General features: G+C 41.5%; 1 protein-coding gene across 1 annotated transcript in view; it reads right to left on the bottom strand.

Moving 5' to 3' along the window:
* The window catches only part of LOC149312630 (protein FAM107B), a 63,223-nt gene extending 62,129 nt beyond the window's left edge, over positions 1-1,094 (bottom strand). Inside the window, exon 1 of the mRNA XM_089525036.1 lies at positions 829-1,094. The gene's annotated coding sequence lies outside the window, so the exon portion shown is untranslated. The remainder of the gene's footprint in view (positions 1-828) is intronic.
* Between the last annotated feature and the right edge of the window lie 14,994 nt (positions 1,095-16,088).

Raw genomic sequence — 16,088 nt, 5'->3', positions numbered from 1 at the left:
CCCACTATTGCTAGCCCCCCCCACACACACACACACCCTTCCTTCCCTCTTTCCTTCCCTTTCCTTCCTTCCTTCCTTCCTTCCTTCCCTCCTTCCTTCTCTCCTTCCTTCCTTCCTCCCCTCCTTCCTCCCCTCCTTCCTTCCTTCCTTCCCTCCTTCCTTCTCTCCTTCCTTCCTTCCTTCCCTCATTCCTTCCCTCTTTCCTTCCTTCCTCCCCTCCTTCCTTCCTTCCTTCTCTCCTTCCCTCCTTCCTTCCCTCCTTCCTTCCTTCCTTCCCTCCTTCCTTCCCTCCTTCCTTCCCTCTTTCCTTCCTTCCCTCCTTCCTTCTCTCCTTCCTTCCTTCCTTCCTTCCTTCCCTCTTTCCTTCCTTCCTTCCTTCCTTCCTTCCTTCCTTCATTCCTTCCTTCCTTCCCTCTTTCCTTCCTTCCTTCCTTCCCTCCTTTCTTCTCTCCTTCCTTCCTTCCTTCTCTCCTTCCTTCCCTCCTTCCTTCTCTCCTTCCCTCCTTCCTTCCCTCTTTCCTTCCTTCCTTCCCTCATTCTTTCCTTCCTTCCTTCCTTCCTTCCTTCCTTCCTTCCCTCTTTCCTTTCTTCCCTCCTTCCCCCCCTTCCCTCTGTCAGACCCCCACAGATGACAATGGCAGGGGCGGGAAGAGCTCCCTGGCCCCCCCTCAGCTCCCAAAGACCCGAGAGGAAGGCAGCCCTCCGCCCCCGCCCCCTCCTTGGGAAGCCCCTCTCAGGGGAGCCTTCCCTCCCTTCCCAGGCTTCCAGCCCAGACCCTTCTTTGTCTGGAAAGTCGAGGAGACCCTCCAATCCTTCCTCTCAGCTTACCTCCACTTTCAGGGAAAGCGCTTCCCTCCCTCCTCCAAAAGCAGCCCAGCCAGAAAAGGGGCTGCTTCCTCAGTCCTCCTCTCTGGCCAGGCTCCGAGAGGAAGGCTTTCCTCCTCCTCCTCCTCCTCCCTCCCCGCTTGAGGGACTCCTTGGGTGGGTCGGGGGGAGTTGGACCCAAAGCCCAGGCGCCTTCTTCTTCCCTACAAGGCAGAGACCCCTGAGGCTCGCCTTGGGAAAGGCGGCGAGGCGGAGCAGGAGAGGCTGAGTCACGGGTTCAGGCGCCTCCTCCTCTTCTTCTTCCCCTTTCCCTTCTTCCCCTTGCTGCGCCTCAGGAGAGGGCTGAGAAGGAGGGCCTGGAGGGGGAGAGGAAGAGGAAGAGGAAAGGGGTCGTGGGCAAGGGGTGGCACAAGCAGTCCTGGGCATCCCAAGACCCCCTTCCTCTCTTTGGAGGAACCACCTCTACCCCTCCAGGCCCTCCTTCCCTTGCCTCTCCTCAACCCCTCAAATGCCCAGCCTTGCCACTCTTCAGCTCCCAACCCAGCCCAAGGGGGAAAATGAACCACTGAACAATTTCTTTGGCCATGTGATAGTCAGTATGTGAAAGTAGAATCATAGAATCAGAGAGTTAGAAGAGTTCCCCAAGGGCCATCCAGTCCAACCCCATTCTGCCATGCAGGAACTCTCAGTCAAAGCATCCCCAACAGATGGCCATCCAGCCTCTGTTTAAAGACCTCCAAGGAGAGAGACTCCACTACACTCTGAGGGAGTTTGTTCCACTGTCCAACAGCCCTTACTGTCAGGAAGTTCCTCCTAATGTTGAGGTGGAATCTCTTTTCCTGGAGCTTGCATCCATTGTTCCGTGTCTTGTTCTCTGGAGCAGCAGAAAACAAGCTTGCTCCCTCCTCAATATGACATCCCTTCAAATATCACCTCTTAACCTTCTCTTCTCCAGGCTGAACATCCCCAGTTCCCTAAGGTGTTCCTCATAGGGCATGGTTTCCAGACCCTTCACCATTTTAGTTGCCCTCCTTTGGCAACGTAAGTACCTTCAGCAACCTATGGTACCTATGACTGCTTGCAAAGGAGCTGGGCATCATGGGGTCTCCCTAAAACAAAAATGCCATTAAATCTGTTGGGACCTAACACCTCCTAAAAGTGCCATTGTCCCTAAAAATAGTATGAGTCATGTCCCATTGAATGTTACAATAATAATAATAATACAATTTTATTTCTGTCCCACCTCATAGGATTGAGACACCTTACAACAATGACAAAATATATACAATATAAAAAAAAATCCCACTACGCCCTTCCTCCCCAACAACACTGCAATAAATCCTACATAAAGATCCTTGGAAAGGTGAGGAAGACAACATGTCCCCTCAATCCCTGCCCATCATGGCTGGCTGTCCAGGGGGGTGATGCCTTGATGGCATTCCTTAGATGTATCATCAATGCATCCCTTAGGGAAGGTTATGTACCATCTTTCTTGAAGGAAGCGGTCATTAGACCGCCCCTGAAAAAACTTCCCTTGACCCCCTGGACATGAAAAATTACAGGCCTGTATCTCATCTGCCATTTTTGAGCAAGGTGATTGAGAGGGCTGTTGCTCTTCAACTCCAAGCAGTTGAAGATGAAGCCAATTTTCTTGATCCATTTCAAGTTGGCTTCAGGACAGGATATGGGGTGGAGACTGCCATGGTTGCCTTAACCGATGACTTTCATCTAGGCATCAACAGAGGGAGCGTGACCCTATTGGTGCTTGTAGACCTCTCAGCGGCATTCGATACAATAGATCATGCCATCCTCCTGGAACGCCTGAGAGTTAGGAATCGGAGGCACTGCGTTGCAGTGGTTCAGTTCCTTTCTCTCAGGCAGATTCCAGAGGGTGATGCTCGTGGACAGTCGCTCCTCGAAAACGGAGCTAAACTGTGGTGTCCCCCAGGGCACTATCCTGTTCTCAATGCTAATAAATATTTATATGAAGCCGCTAGGAGAAATCATCCGTAGCCATGGGGCAGGGTGTTATCAGTACGCTAATGACCCCCAAATATATTTCTCCATGTCTCAGTCATCAGTGATGACAAGAGTAATGGACTGGATGAGGAAATCCAGACAAAACAGAGGTACTTACAGTAGGGGCTCCTAAACCAGGTATCGGGTTGCAACCTCCAGTCCTAGAGGTCAAAGGACTGTGTTTCAGTTTGGTGGCGCTTCTTGCTCCAGATGATAAATCAGGTGAATGCAATGGTCAAGAGCGCCTGTTATTAGCTTTAGCTGATACGCCAACTGCTCCCCCTTTCTGGAACCGGGAGAACTGGAAACTGTAGTACACACACTGTTAACCTCAAGACTCAATTTTTGCAATGCACTCTGCATGGGGCTACCCTTGTGCATAGTCCAGAAACTACAATTGGTGCAGAATATGGCAGCCAGGTTGGTCACCGGAACAACTAGGAGTGACCATACAACACCAATTTTGAAGTCACTCAACTGGCTGCCTATTGGTTTCCATGCGCAGTACAAGGTGTTGGTTATCACCTTTAAAACCCTACATGGCCTGGGACCAACGCATTTAAGGGATTGCCTACTTCCATACAATCCACCCCATACACTCAGGTCCTCTGGGAGGAACTTATTGCAGCCCCTAAAGACCAGATTAGCTGCAACCTCCCAGAGGACATTTTTTGCAAATGCTCCCAACCTGTGGAACGACCTGCCAAATGAGATCCGTCAAATTACTAACCTAGACAGCTTCACGAAAGCTGTTAAGATGGATCTCTTCCAGCAGGCCTTTCCAGATTAAAGTACTCAGCCATACAATGATCTCTCCCATATACTGTATGTTATGATTCTGCCCATCGTTATTAGATTTAAAGTTTTTATATAATTTTAATTCTGATTGTTTAATTCTTTTTAAGGGGGGGATATGGTGTATATGTTTGTATGATTTTAAATGTATGCCGCTTTGATATAAATAAAAGTTTTATTTATTTTATTTATTAATAGTAATAAAATACAATTTTAAATCATTAAAACAATAAGAGACAGGACAATGGGCATCTTGCGATAAATGGTGAATAGTCTATATTAATGAGCTACACTTGTCCCTCCATATTCATTGGGGTTAGAGGCACAAGACCTCCATGAATATGGAAAAACCACAAATAACAAAAACACCATGTTTTTACCTGAGAGGACACCTCTCTAGGAATCTCTAGGTCCTCCAGTGCAACAGACACTGACCATAGAAATCTTGTCCGCTTTGAAGTCCATGCATGGATTTAAATCCTGGGTACCAGAAGTTTCCATAAATTCCCCTTGAGCAAAGCATTCACTTTGCTCGAGTCATCAAAATTATGTCAGTACTGTACTTTCAGATGGGTGCTATAATGATATCCCTTTTCATTTCCATCATTGTATCTGTGGCAATTTTGTCGTTAAATTTGTCGTTAAACAATGTGGCATTGTATCTGTGGCAATGTTATTGCTATTTAATTGATATTAAACATTATATTCACCACTGCCCCTTTACAGAAAATGTAAGGAATACGTTTTGTCTCAGTCACTGGTAGGGAGATCACCTAGATCAGGGGTAGGCAACCTTTTTGAGCTGGGGGCCAGGTTGCTGTCCCTCAGACAACTGGGGGGGCCGAACTCAAAATGGTGCCCGGAGCGGCATGGAAGCTGCGGTGGGGGCGGCAATCGGCGGCAGGACCGGATTGGGGCCAGTCCCAAGGCCTCGCCAGGCCAGATCTGGCCCGCGGGCCGTAGGTTGCCGACCCCTGACCTAGATCTAAGACAGAGATTCACAAGAGGTTAATCTGGATCTTCTGCTACATCTTTGGGTGATCTTCTATGGAGCACCACCGAGATTTCTGACTCTTCACAACAACAAAATGACTCCTATGCTATCAAATTTTGAAGCTGAAGTGAAGAAAGTTTTGGAGTAAATTTCTGAGTAGAAAGACTGTTCTGAGATTGAAAATCTACCAGTGACGACATGTTCAAAGGGGGAGGTGCCAGCCTGGGATCAGCTGCCTTCGGGATATTCAGGTGTTCTTTTCACCTTTATACATTTTTTTAAATGTATATTAGAGAATCTTATATTTAGTAACATCTTTCAGTTGTTATATTTAGTAACAACATCTTTCCATAAAAAAAGCCATATGTATATATTTTTAAAATAAGGCAAAACCAGAGGTTCTTGCTCAGATAAGACGTTACTAGGATCTTAGCAGAATGCTGAATTTCCCAAATAATGTGTAAGTACACTGCTTCACACTCATACAGTTAGAAACGGATCAACTATAGCTGTCTGAGGTAAGGGGATAGGACTTTCTGGTAATTTCCCTCTCTATAACAAAAGTAATATCAGGTGATCACTTTGGTTTCCTCTTCTAAATATAATGGAAACTATTTTGGATCACATTGTAACAGGCTGAGAAAACTGTGCTGCTAACCTCAGAATATTAAGTGTGCAGTCACTTAACCCTATCTAGTATAGATCAGGAAAACTATGTAGGAGAGAGATAGGAAAAATCAATGCATTAGCAGCTGGAGCTTGAGTTATGCTGTAACTCACCAGGATCTCCGCACATGGAATGCCCATGCCCTGCAAAGGATTTAGGGAATGATGCAGAACATATGGTTGTTTTACACAGAGTTAATGCTAAGTCTGTGTCTTGGATGGCTTCCTAGGGCCATACGAACTAACATTTTGTTACGGCTAAACATTGGAAAGGAGGATAGGTGAGACTGAGCAAATTGTCTTTCATGGAAGCTATTGCTGTTTTCATGGTGGAATACCATATAATCTTCTAAGACCCTAGGCTTCCCTAGTTGGAAAAGACCTTTTGTAATGAAAATGTTCTATCTTCACATGGTACGACATGATCCTGGTTGGTTTCATCAAGCTGCCTCTTGAAAAATGGGCAATCTGTTTTCAGAAATGGTTCTTGCCTTCAGATCTGAGTTGTGACAAATATTTGATTTCTAATAACATTGTTCATTTCACAAACATTGTGGCAGTACGCAATGTATACTTTGCCCCATCTCGTATTTGTACATATCCAGTTACCACACTGAAATGCAACCTTGTAAATGTTTATCTTTTAAAAAAAATTGCCTGTCAGTTTTTCCTGTGACCTCATAAAAGTAGGTACTGCCCTTCTGTAATAATAATAATAATAATAATAATAATAATAATAATAATAATTTTACTTATGATTTAAATTAAACCAAAGTAGCAGCTTCAATACTTGAAATTTGCTTTATATCCAATTCCAGACAAAACGGGGAGGGGGAAACCTAGCAATTTGGGGGGGAGGGGGGATGCAAGCCAGAGTTTGACAACAGTTCCTGAATTTGCACATAAATATTTGGGTCTCACCAAAATTCATTCATAAATGTGTTTTCAAGGGGAACCCCACCCTCACAGTACACATAGAAATCAAACATATTGTCTTTTGACTTATGATGACCCTGTGGGTTTTCTGGGTCTTACTATAGTTGTTTTGGTCCCATTAGATAATACACTGTACCAAGTTTAGTGACTCTGTAATCAAGCATGTGGATTTGCATAGACAATCTAAAAGTAGAAGACAGATATAATGTAAAGACTGTGTGTAGTTTTTGTAATGTATTAAGGTTATCTGGGCTGCATCTGCACTGCAGAAATAATCCAGTTTAACACCACTTTAACTGCAATGGCTCAATGCTACAGGTTCCTGGGAACTGTAGTTTTGTGAGACATTAAAAAAGTGCTCTGTGAGAGAGCTCTGGTGCTACAACGAACTACAAATACCAGGAATCTATAGTATTGATCCATGGTAGTTAAAGTGATGTCAAACTGGATTACTTCTGCAATGCGGATGCAGCCTTAGACAAATTAAAAATGAACAGGACAGTCATACATATAACCTGTTACAAAGAAGAAGAGCTGCCAGATGTTATACTCAGTCAGGGAAAGACATACTAAGGCAAGACATCCCAGGTCAGTAAAGGGCAATCACAGGGTGGACACAAAGCAGTAACAATGGGCACACCTCCAGCATTCTTGCAAACACCACCAAAGTATGCCACTATCACAGTGACAATCCTATTCCACCCAAACAGCAGGGGACTGACACTGGTGTGAATGTAATCTGACAGCAACTTCCAATCCATCCTCCACTAGCACAATATCAGGCAGATGTTCGGTGCATCCATACTGCACAATAATGGGCTTTGATGTCACATTAATTACCATAGCACCATCCTATAGAATCCTGGAATGTGTAGTTTTGTGGAGGACTTAGAATTCCCTGCCAGAAAACCCTAATGGTTTTGTTCAGGGGAATGATCCAGAGAGCTCTTGTGCCCCCACAAGCCTACATATCCCAGGATTCCATTGCATAGAATCATGAAAGTTAAAATAGATCCATTTTGTTATATATCAGGCTGTTCATTCTTTCCTCAGCTGATAGCTGAAGCAATTCATCTAACATTGCAGAACATCTAAGCATGCATTCCTGCTATCCCTTTGAAATTAACCATCATTTCAAACTTTCTCACTGAGACTGCTTCGTTCAGTAAGGGAATCAAAAGCTGTTGTGCAGCTATTCCATTTTCCCTTCCTTCACAATTTTCAATGATAAAGGAAAAAAATATGGAAGAAATTGTGGGTTACAAGTGAGCAAGTTGACTGAACCCACTGTAAACGTCTATGTTTGATGCAGCAATTGCACCATAAAAGCCTCACCTAGAGCTCAGACGTAACCAATTAATTGTAATTAATTCATTTCCCCCTGTTACTAGGGAGATTATCACACATGGCTTTTAAACCACAATTACAGTTGTAAATTGGCGCCTTTAGCAATATATGTCACACAACGTTGCCTCTGACATGCCGAGCATGGTTAGGGCACTCCTTTTCATTGACAGGGGAAACCCATCAATAAGTTCCCAATTGCGCTGCAGTCCCATTAGACTTTATGTGCCATGGCAGTTGCAAAGTTGACAGTCACATTGTGTCAGTGTCTCCTCCCCTCCCCCTGTCCCCACTCTCCCTCACTATTCCCAAGCCGCCTGGTTTCCTTTATTATTATTTTTTTTCTTAGCTTAAATTGCAGTAGCAGAAGTCTGGAACTGTGTTAAAAGGTTTTTAAAACAATATATTTTAAAAAGGCATGGTGAGTAAGAGTAGGGCATAGGGAGGTGGGGTGAAGGGGGAGTCTGGAAGAGAGTGCAATGGCAGAAGCAGCCCCAGTTGTGCAGTTGTGAAGGTGTGCAATAATGGCTGCATTCAAACTGGTGTGTTTTATTTTTTATTATTTAGCACAATTTCGGAGAGAGCAGGGCTTGTGTGATAACATCCTAAGTCACATTACAATGTAACCTAACAAGGGATAATGTAATCTCTTTTGTAGTATGGCACATTTGTGATCTCATCAGATCAAGGGCGGCCCATGAGATGCATACAATCCTGGGTTGTCTTGGATCAGGCGTCTAAAAGATTTAGGATGGGGGCACAATTCTCCCAGGGCTATAGCGGCAAATTTCTCCAGCTTTTTGCTCCTTTGAGCTAGGGGAGGCCTTTATGCCAAGCAATAGCCTGTTGACTTCTGAATTACTTCCTAATAGAAAACAGTTGTCTCTTGGCCCTAACATAGCCCAGGGAAAGCCATAAATGTTGGAAAATGCCCCTCCAGGCCCTAATGGATGTTGGAGCTTTTGGAAGCAAAACAGGGGGGGCAGGCATGATGTGGCCCTTCAAGGTTCAATATACTGCCCAAATCCCTGGCAATTGGCCACCCTTGTGCTGAACGGTGAAGGATAAACACCACATGGCTGAGTATTGCCTTCTTGCAGATGCCGAAGCAACAAGGAGATAGATGACAGCCGAGTCTGTTTTGTATGGAAATACCCATTCATTTGAACAATGAGTAAGACAGAATGAAACTACTAGGAGGTATCTTGGAGCTAAAACTGAAACCATTTCCTTTTTAAAAGTAGCACTCAGAGTCCTGAGCCTTGTCTGAAAGTAGTCACAGAGTTATGTTTATTCACATCCCTTTATCCAGTTAGCTGGTACTTCTTATAAAAGTGCTCATATTTAGAAATTTGGTTCTCCCTTTAATTTCTCTTCAGCTTTATTCCTGAGTGACCAGATCACAGGGGAAGGTTGTGGTGAATTATATAGCTACAGTCTGAAAGCATCAGTATCTTAGCTGCTCTAACCTCATTATAAAACCTAAGCTAATGCTGCATGCTTCATGCAATTATTTAAGATTACAATTGAAAAGATGGCCTCCCCAGGGAGTAGGAATTAGACAAAGTATTCCTACGCGTGGAAAACATGAATGCGTGTGACTACTGCAAAACTCTTCCGAGTCAAGATCACATGAATTATCTGGTGGAAAAATGCATCATTACAGTTGCAACAAACAGAATTTTACTACATTAAGATCACATGCATTTTCTGGCGGAAGAATGCATCATTATAATTACAGTAATAAAACCTTACTGTGTTATGGCAGAAATCTAAAAGGACAAAAGTAACAATTCCTGTTGTCAAGATTCAAGCATTTAAATAACAGATCAATACATTTGTTTCAAAGGAACGAAACCTTTCTTGATGGCTGTTCCCAGGTTGTGGAATTCTCTCCCATGGGAGACTAGTCTGGTTACCTCCCTGCTTTCCTTCTGCTGACAGGTAAAGAAATACCTTTTTTATTTTAACAGGCATTTTGTGGACTAACTGGCTATGCAGTGAGATCGTTTAATGGAGTACGCAATGTACTTTTATTGTTATTGCTAGGTTTTTAAATGACAGTACATATTTTTTAAAGTATTGATATTTTAATTAAAAAAACAAACAAATTTTTTACCATTAGGCTTTCTAAATGGACCTTGTTTTGATTCATGAAAGTGGTGAGGTCCCATGTCAGGTCCCATATCAGGAGAAAGGAAGTATATAAATAAAATAAAATCTCTCATTCCTAATTCCAAAAGGTGAAACATACTTTTTAACAGGAAGAAGTAGGAGTTACTTTAATGGTATAACAATTATAACAAGTAGGTTGCATTTATTTACTTATCTATATTATTGTATTTATTTACTTTTGATACTATCAAGCTGCCCATTAATCAGAGTTCTCTAGGTACTGTACATATGCAGGTGGTAGAAAGTTACACCCTCTCTTTGACGTCATTGCAATGTCAGATGCTGGGATTTACAGAGAATCTTGGATGTCAAGAGAAGATTAAATTATGTCTGCTGAAAGAGAGAGTGCACTGAACCAGTATATTACTCATTTACTGAAGAGGAGGATAAACTATTTCATTTCTCTTTTTTCCTATCACTTTCTTGTACATCACTGAGAAGGTCAGCAAATAAAATTAGATTTCAAGGCATGCTTCGATCCTGATTTTTTTTTTACTTACAATGATGGTTAGGTAACACCCATTAGAAAGAAATATTTTAATATTCATATAAATAATTAATACATTGTTCTTTCAAGCATGCATGCATGGTTGTACAGCTTTCTGAGTCATGGTTAAGCTTCTTAAATTCATTTATATTAAAACGAAATGCAGAGGGAATTTGTCCTCTTGATACTTATAATTGCTTCTAGCAAAACCCAAAATCCTGCCATCAGCACAATGTTTTATGACAATTTAATTAGATGATGTGCTGATATTGTAGGATATTGCAGACAAACGTAAATCTAAGTGGATGTTCATATTTGTAAAGGTTTAGGTTAAGGCACACAATCTTTTATGCAAACCTTTTAGGTCAGTTTTAATTTGGTGAAGTTTTTTTCTTAATGGTCCAGTGTATTCATTGTACTTTATCCCTTTCTCCAAGGTTTTCAAGGCAGTATGGGGGGGGGGGTACATTCATACAGTTATAGCACTATGGTTCCACTCTAACTGTCATGGCTGCATCCAGGATTTCCAATTTGGTGAGGGAGTAGAGGAGCTCTCTGGCTGAGGCTGCTGCCACACTGCAGAATTAATGCAGTTTGACACCACTTTAACTGTCATGGTTCCATCCTATGGAATCCTGAGATTTGTAATTTGTTGTGGCACCAGAGTTCTCTGAGAGAGAAGGCTAAATATCTCACAAAACTACAAATCCCAGAATTCCATAGCATTGAGCCATGGCAGTTAAAGTGGTATAAAATTCCATTAATTCTGCAATATAGATGGTGCCTGAGAATTCAGAATATGTGTGTGTGTGTATGCGTGCATGCCTGCCCACCTGCCTGCAAGTTGCCTGTCAATTTATGGTTAACCCATGAATTTCATATGTTTTTTTCTTTTAGGCAAGGAATACTCAGAGGTGGTCTTGCCCATTCCTTACTCTGAATATTCCTCCCTAAACTGTAAATCTCAGAAATCCATAGGATGAAACCCTGGCAATTAAAGCGGAATCATAGTGCTATAACTGCATAGTGTGAAAGAGCTCAAGTTGCCTTTTAACACTACACAATTATAGTGCTAAATTTCACTTTAACTGCCATGGCAATATCCTATGGAATCCTGGGATTGGCAGTTTAGGGAGGGCTATTAAGAATTCCCAGCCTCATGAAACTATACATTGCAGGATTCCATCAGACGCAGCCTTGGCAGTTAAAGTGAAATCATAGTGCTATAACTGTCGAGTCAAAGAGTATTTTATAATATCTTCACTCTTCTTTCTTTTTTTTAAAAAAAATAATAAAATTAAATCTTCTTCCAAATATTTTAGGCTGCACTGAAGAAGTAGCAGCACAAAACATTCCAGAGATCTTGTTGCATCACTCAAATTGACCAGAAAGTAAAAGAGTTTCAACTATAAGAGCCATATAGCAGTTGAAAAAATAAGATCTACTGTAACAAATGGTGATAACTGCATCTCACTTGCTATATATGGCAACACAAGGGAATTAATATTACAGTATTTTTACCATTACAGTGGACCCTTAGCCACAAGGGTGCATGGGTGCCATCAAGGCCCTGGAAGACCACAGTGGAAGGCATAAGCTTCAGTCTAGTAATGGAAGCTAAGCAGAGCTAGACCCTACAAAAGTTAATTTTTCAAACTGCAGCTCTCACACTCAGCCAGTTGGCATGTTTACATTTTGGAGCTATTGTCCAAAGAAAGTAATGTTTCCAAGTTTTGCAAATAGACATCCTAAGGATAATATATTATGGAATCTCTTTGCATGGACAATTTTTAGAAAGAGTCTGGATTTGCTTAGCTGCTGCTATTGTTGTTGTTGTTATTATTATTATTATGTTAGCCATAAGATACTTGGCCTTAATATTCTGGTCTAAAATGGGATTGGGAATAGTGCAACCTCCAGATTTTGTTGTATTGTGACTCACAGCACTGGCTGAAGCTGTTATAATTCAGTAATATTTAGAGTGTCCCGTGATTCCTATCCTGATCTAGAATGACCAAAATGTTCTTCATAACTCTGACTTTTCCAAATCCAAGAGCAGTCAATATGTTCCATGTTTGCATTCTTTTGTGATGAAAGTCAGTCACTGGGCTGTGAACAGAACCACACAAAGCAGGCTTTTGGCCACAATGGAAAACATTTATTTCTGAGTAGATTTGCATAGAAGTGCACACTAAAACAGTATTTTGAGAACCTTAGAGTTTCCCCGGGGGCTTTCTGGATTGGTGAGATCATGAATAGACAAACTTTCCTGATATCCAGTTTACTCACTATTTCTGTAGGTATATCAAACTGAGTGGTCCCCAGAGCCTCTGACAATAAGTCCCCAAAGTTAATTAGTACTTTCCTTACTCTGCTGAATTTCCTGCCATTCAGTTTCACAGGATTACTCAAATTTCTAATATGAGAAAGAGAGGTAAAAGTCCATTTCCCTATTAACTTGCTACTTCACTTCCATACACAAAGGATTTTGAATTTGAATTGACATTCTCATATACCAATGGCATATATATGTCCATCCCTGGTTTCCACTCCACTAAATGCATCTGAGCAAGTAGACTGAAGTTTACCAAAGCTCATGCTGCCAACTTCATTCTTTCAGTTAGTCTCAAAGGAGTTTATCACACAGGAGGAATTTCTCTTAATTTCGAATGAAAAGAAAGTGGGGCCAGAACGCATTCACGTGAATTCGCTAGTTCAGCGAATTTACGTGAATTCGAATTGCGTTTGAACTGGCTTCCCATTGCCCAAAAATAGCATGCCATTGCCCGAATTTGCGTGTGGTAGTCTATCACGCAATAACGTGAAACCCCATGATTGCATACGGATTGCCATTGGATTATACTTCCAATTTCCATTGTCTGATAAACTCCAAAGGTGCTACAAGATATCTCTACATATCAAATCCTAATGGTTTCATTTATGGAACCTAGATCCAATCCAATGTATCTACAGAACAGATTTGTGTAATGGCATTAAAAGCAGCAGTATTATTGTCAGAATTAATTGCTAATTATCCCTATTGTCAAATTCAATTTTTTTCTACAGATGCTGCACACTGGGTCAGTGTTTCTATTGAGCCATCCCCTATGACTCCAAGATCTCTTTCATAATTAGTCACTACTCCCTGCCAGTTCATATCCTTGTCACATGTATGTGAAATCAGGGAGGATTTGCTCCAGTGACTTTACACTTCCTTTCATTGAACCTACTTGCCATATTGTGGTTCATTCACTTATTTGGGGGAGGTCCTTTTGTGAAAAGGGACTCTTCATAGTCACTTGTATTTTCACCATCCTGAAAAATTTGGTATAATCATGAAACTTAGTCACCTAATTGCTGACCCTGACTCTAGATCCTTTGTGAACAAGTGAAAAGGTACCAGTCTCAAGAGAGATCCTGGGTGGAAGGAATAAAACCCATTTCTTACTTCCTTCCATTGTGAAAATGCAGTTTATTCTAGATTTATACTTCCAGTTTAACCAATTACTGATGTACAAGAAGATTTCTTCCCCTATTCTATGACTAATAAATTTACTTAGAGATTTTGTCAAGGAGTTTTTTGGAAGCCCATATACTGTATGCTGAGTCAAGGAACAGCAACTTGATGTTCAAGGAAACATGAGATTATTGGAAGATTATATAAACATTTTGGAGGAAATGTCTGGCAGTATTTCTCATCTTTTTGTTGTTGTTGTTCTCATCTTTTTGTTGTATTAAGTTGTTTCCAATTTATGACGACCCTAAAGTGAACCTATCATAGGCTTCTCTTGCCAAGATTTCATTGCCTTCCCCTGAGGCTGAGAGCATGTGACTTGCTCAAGGTCACCCAGTGGGTTTAATGGCCAAGCTGAGAATTGAACCCTGGTCTTCACAGTCATAGTCCAACATTCAAACCACTACAGCAGACTGGTTCATCTTTTTAGCCCTGCTTTGTTCATGGAATTTTATGTGGGATCAAAGTATCAGCCTCCATTTGTATCCCTCTCACACTGTCTTATTGCTTCTTCCATTCTTTCTTTAGTCCCTCTCCCCCAATCTTCCTGAATGATGAAATTGCCTCACAATTTCATTTGAATGAAAGCACTAGGAGCAAACCATCTGCAAGAATTCTGTAATAAGGCCTGCAATAAAATTGGTACTCAGATTAATATTGAAAACAGTTCACCTCGCAGACACTTCTTGGCTAAGCATATGCAAATAAACATGTAGGGAAGCATGAAGCTGTGATTTTTTCAGGTTCTGTGAACAGAGTCTGTGTACATTGCATATAGCCTATTTCGACAAAAGAATATGCTTCACAGTAGGCATGCACATGGCCACAAAGTATATGTATGTCACAGAAATTCTGATCTCAGTGAACTGGTTCATGATCCTGATCTATGTCGCAGTGTGTGTGTGTATGTGTTTATATATGCATATGTATACATACATACAATACTGCAGACCGCATATATCATAAGCAAACGCCTAAAAATAGCTGCGCTATAAATCTACTGATGTGGTTCAATTGCAGGAAACAGGATGCTGCACTCAGGTTTGGGAATTCAGGAGGGTCTCTCAGATCATGGGAATGTGCTGAAACAGGAAAAAGTGGGAGAGGGGGAAAGGGTGGAGGCGGAGGTATTTCATACATCTAGAGCAGCAACACTCCCAGCAGTTCAGAAGGGTTACAAAGAGGGCTGGGGAGCCACCACCAACTTTGAAACGCACTTGCCAGGATTTCTAGGGTGTGGGAAGTCAAGAAAATAAACGGAGAGCTCAGCGTTGGTGAAACACTGATGCAAAAACATTTGAAACAAGGATGGAATAACATTTGAGATGGGATCCCACAGATCTTCCGTTAATATGTGCCTTCCCTGAGGGAAGGGTGAGGAGAAGGCAAAACTGGGACAAAATCACAAACCAGTCCTGGAAAACATGCCTAGGATCCACAAGAAAAGAAGAAACAGGATTTCACATGCTTATTGGTGGTTATATTTTAATCATTCAAAAGGTTTTGATTATCAAGTTTTGTAAAAAGACCAACATGTTTCAGCCTTTTTTAAAATTGTTTAACAAAAAGGCCTTTTAAAAAATTTTAACAGCCCAGTTATATGGAGAGAGATTTTTTAGCCAACTCCAGAAATTTCTGCCTTTGATAGACCAAATGTGTGTAGCCCCTGAAGAATTCATTGATTAATGTAAAGGCCGAAACACATTGGCCTTTTTACAACAAAAACCTTTTTAAAGAATAAAATACCGTATAGCCAATCAATAAGCACATGTAGACTTGTTTCTTCTTTTATCTGTGAAGGAAAAACCGGGACATAATTGTACACAAGTTAATTCAAAAATAAATGAAACTGAAATAGGATTTATCAATAGGAAATAGAAATAGGATGTTCAAAACTGGTTGTGAGCATGTTTATTTTTCTGTCTGTCTCTCTTATTGCTGCTATGGTGTTGTTCGGACAACAACCTGAACATTTCCCCCTGTATGGCTTATAAATGTTTGTCAGAGTTTGGGAGACTTGGATCAGGGCTGTCATTTAGCTCTCCTGTTACTGGGCTTACTACGTCTACTACAACAGGTTTTGTGTCATATGCAGGATCATGAGGGCCTGCAAAATGTACACTGAAATGTATGGATTAATTAAAGTTGAAAAACTGCTGTTTTAGAAGAGAGAATACAAGGCTTCCATGTTTTGCATAGGTTTTTTTACCTTTCTCCTGAAAAACAGCACTAAAATAATACATTTTGCAAAAGTAAAGGCCGGGGAAGGGAACAAAAGAAAAATTACATAGAATAGAATTGAACTGTTCAAGGTCAGTCTTTTCCCCTTCCTT

This window comes from Sceloporus occidentalis, unplaced genomic scaffold, assembly GCF_023333645.1.
Source record: "Sceloporus occidentalis isolate IW3139 unplaced genomic scaffold, rSceOcc1.0.p SCAF_5, whole genome shotgun sequence".
NCBI lineage: Eukaryota > Metazoa > Chordata > Lepidosauria > Squamata > Phrynosomatidae > Sceloporus > Sceloporus occidentalis.
This window is presented reverse-complemented; position numbering and strand designations above follow the sequence as displayed.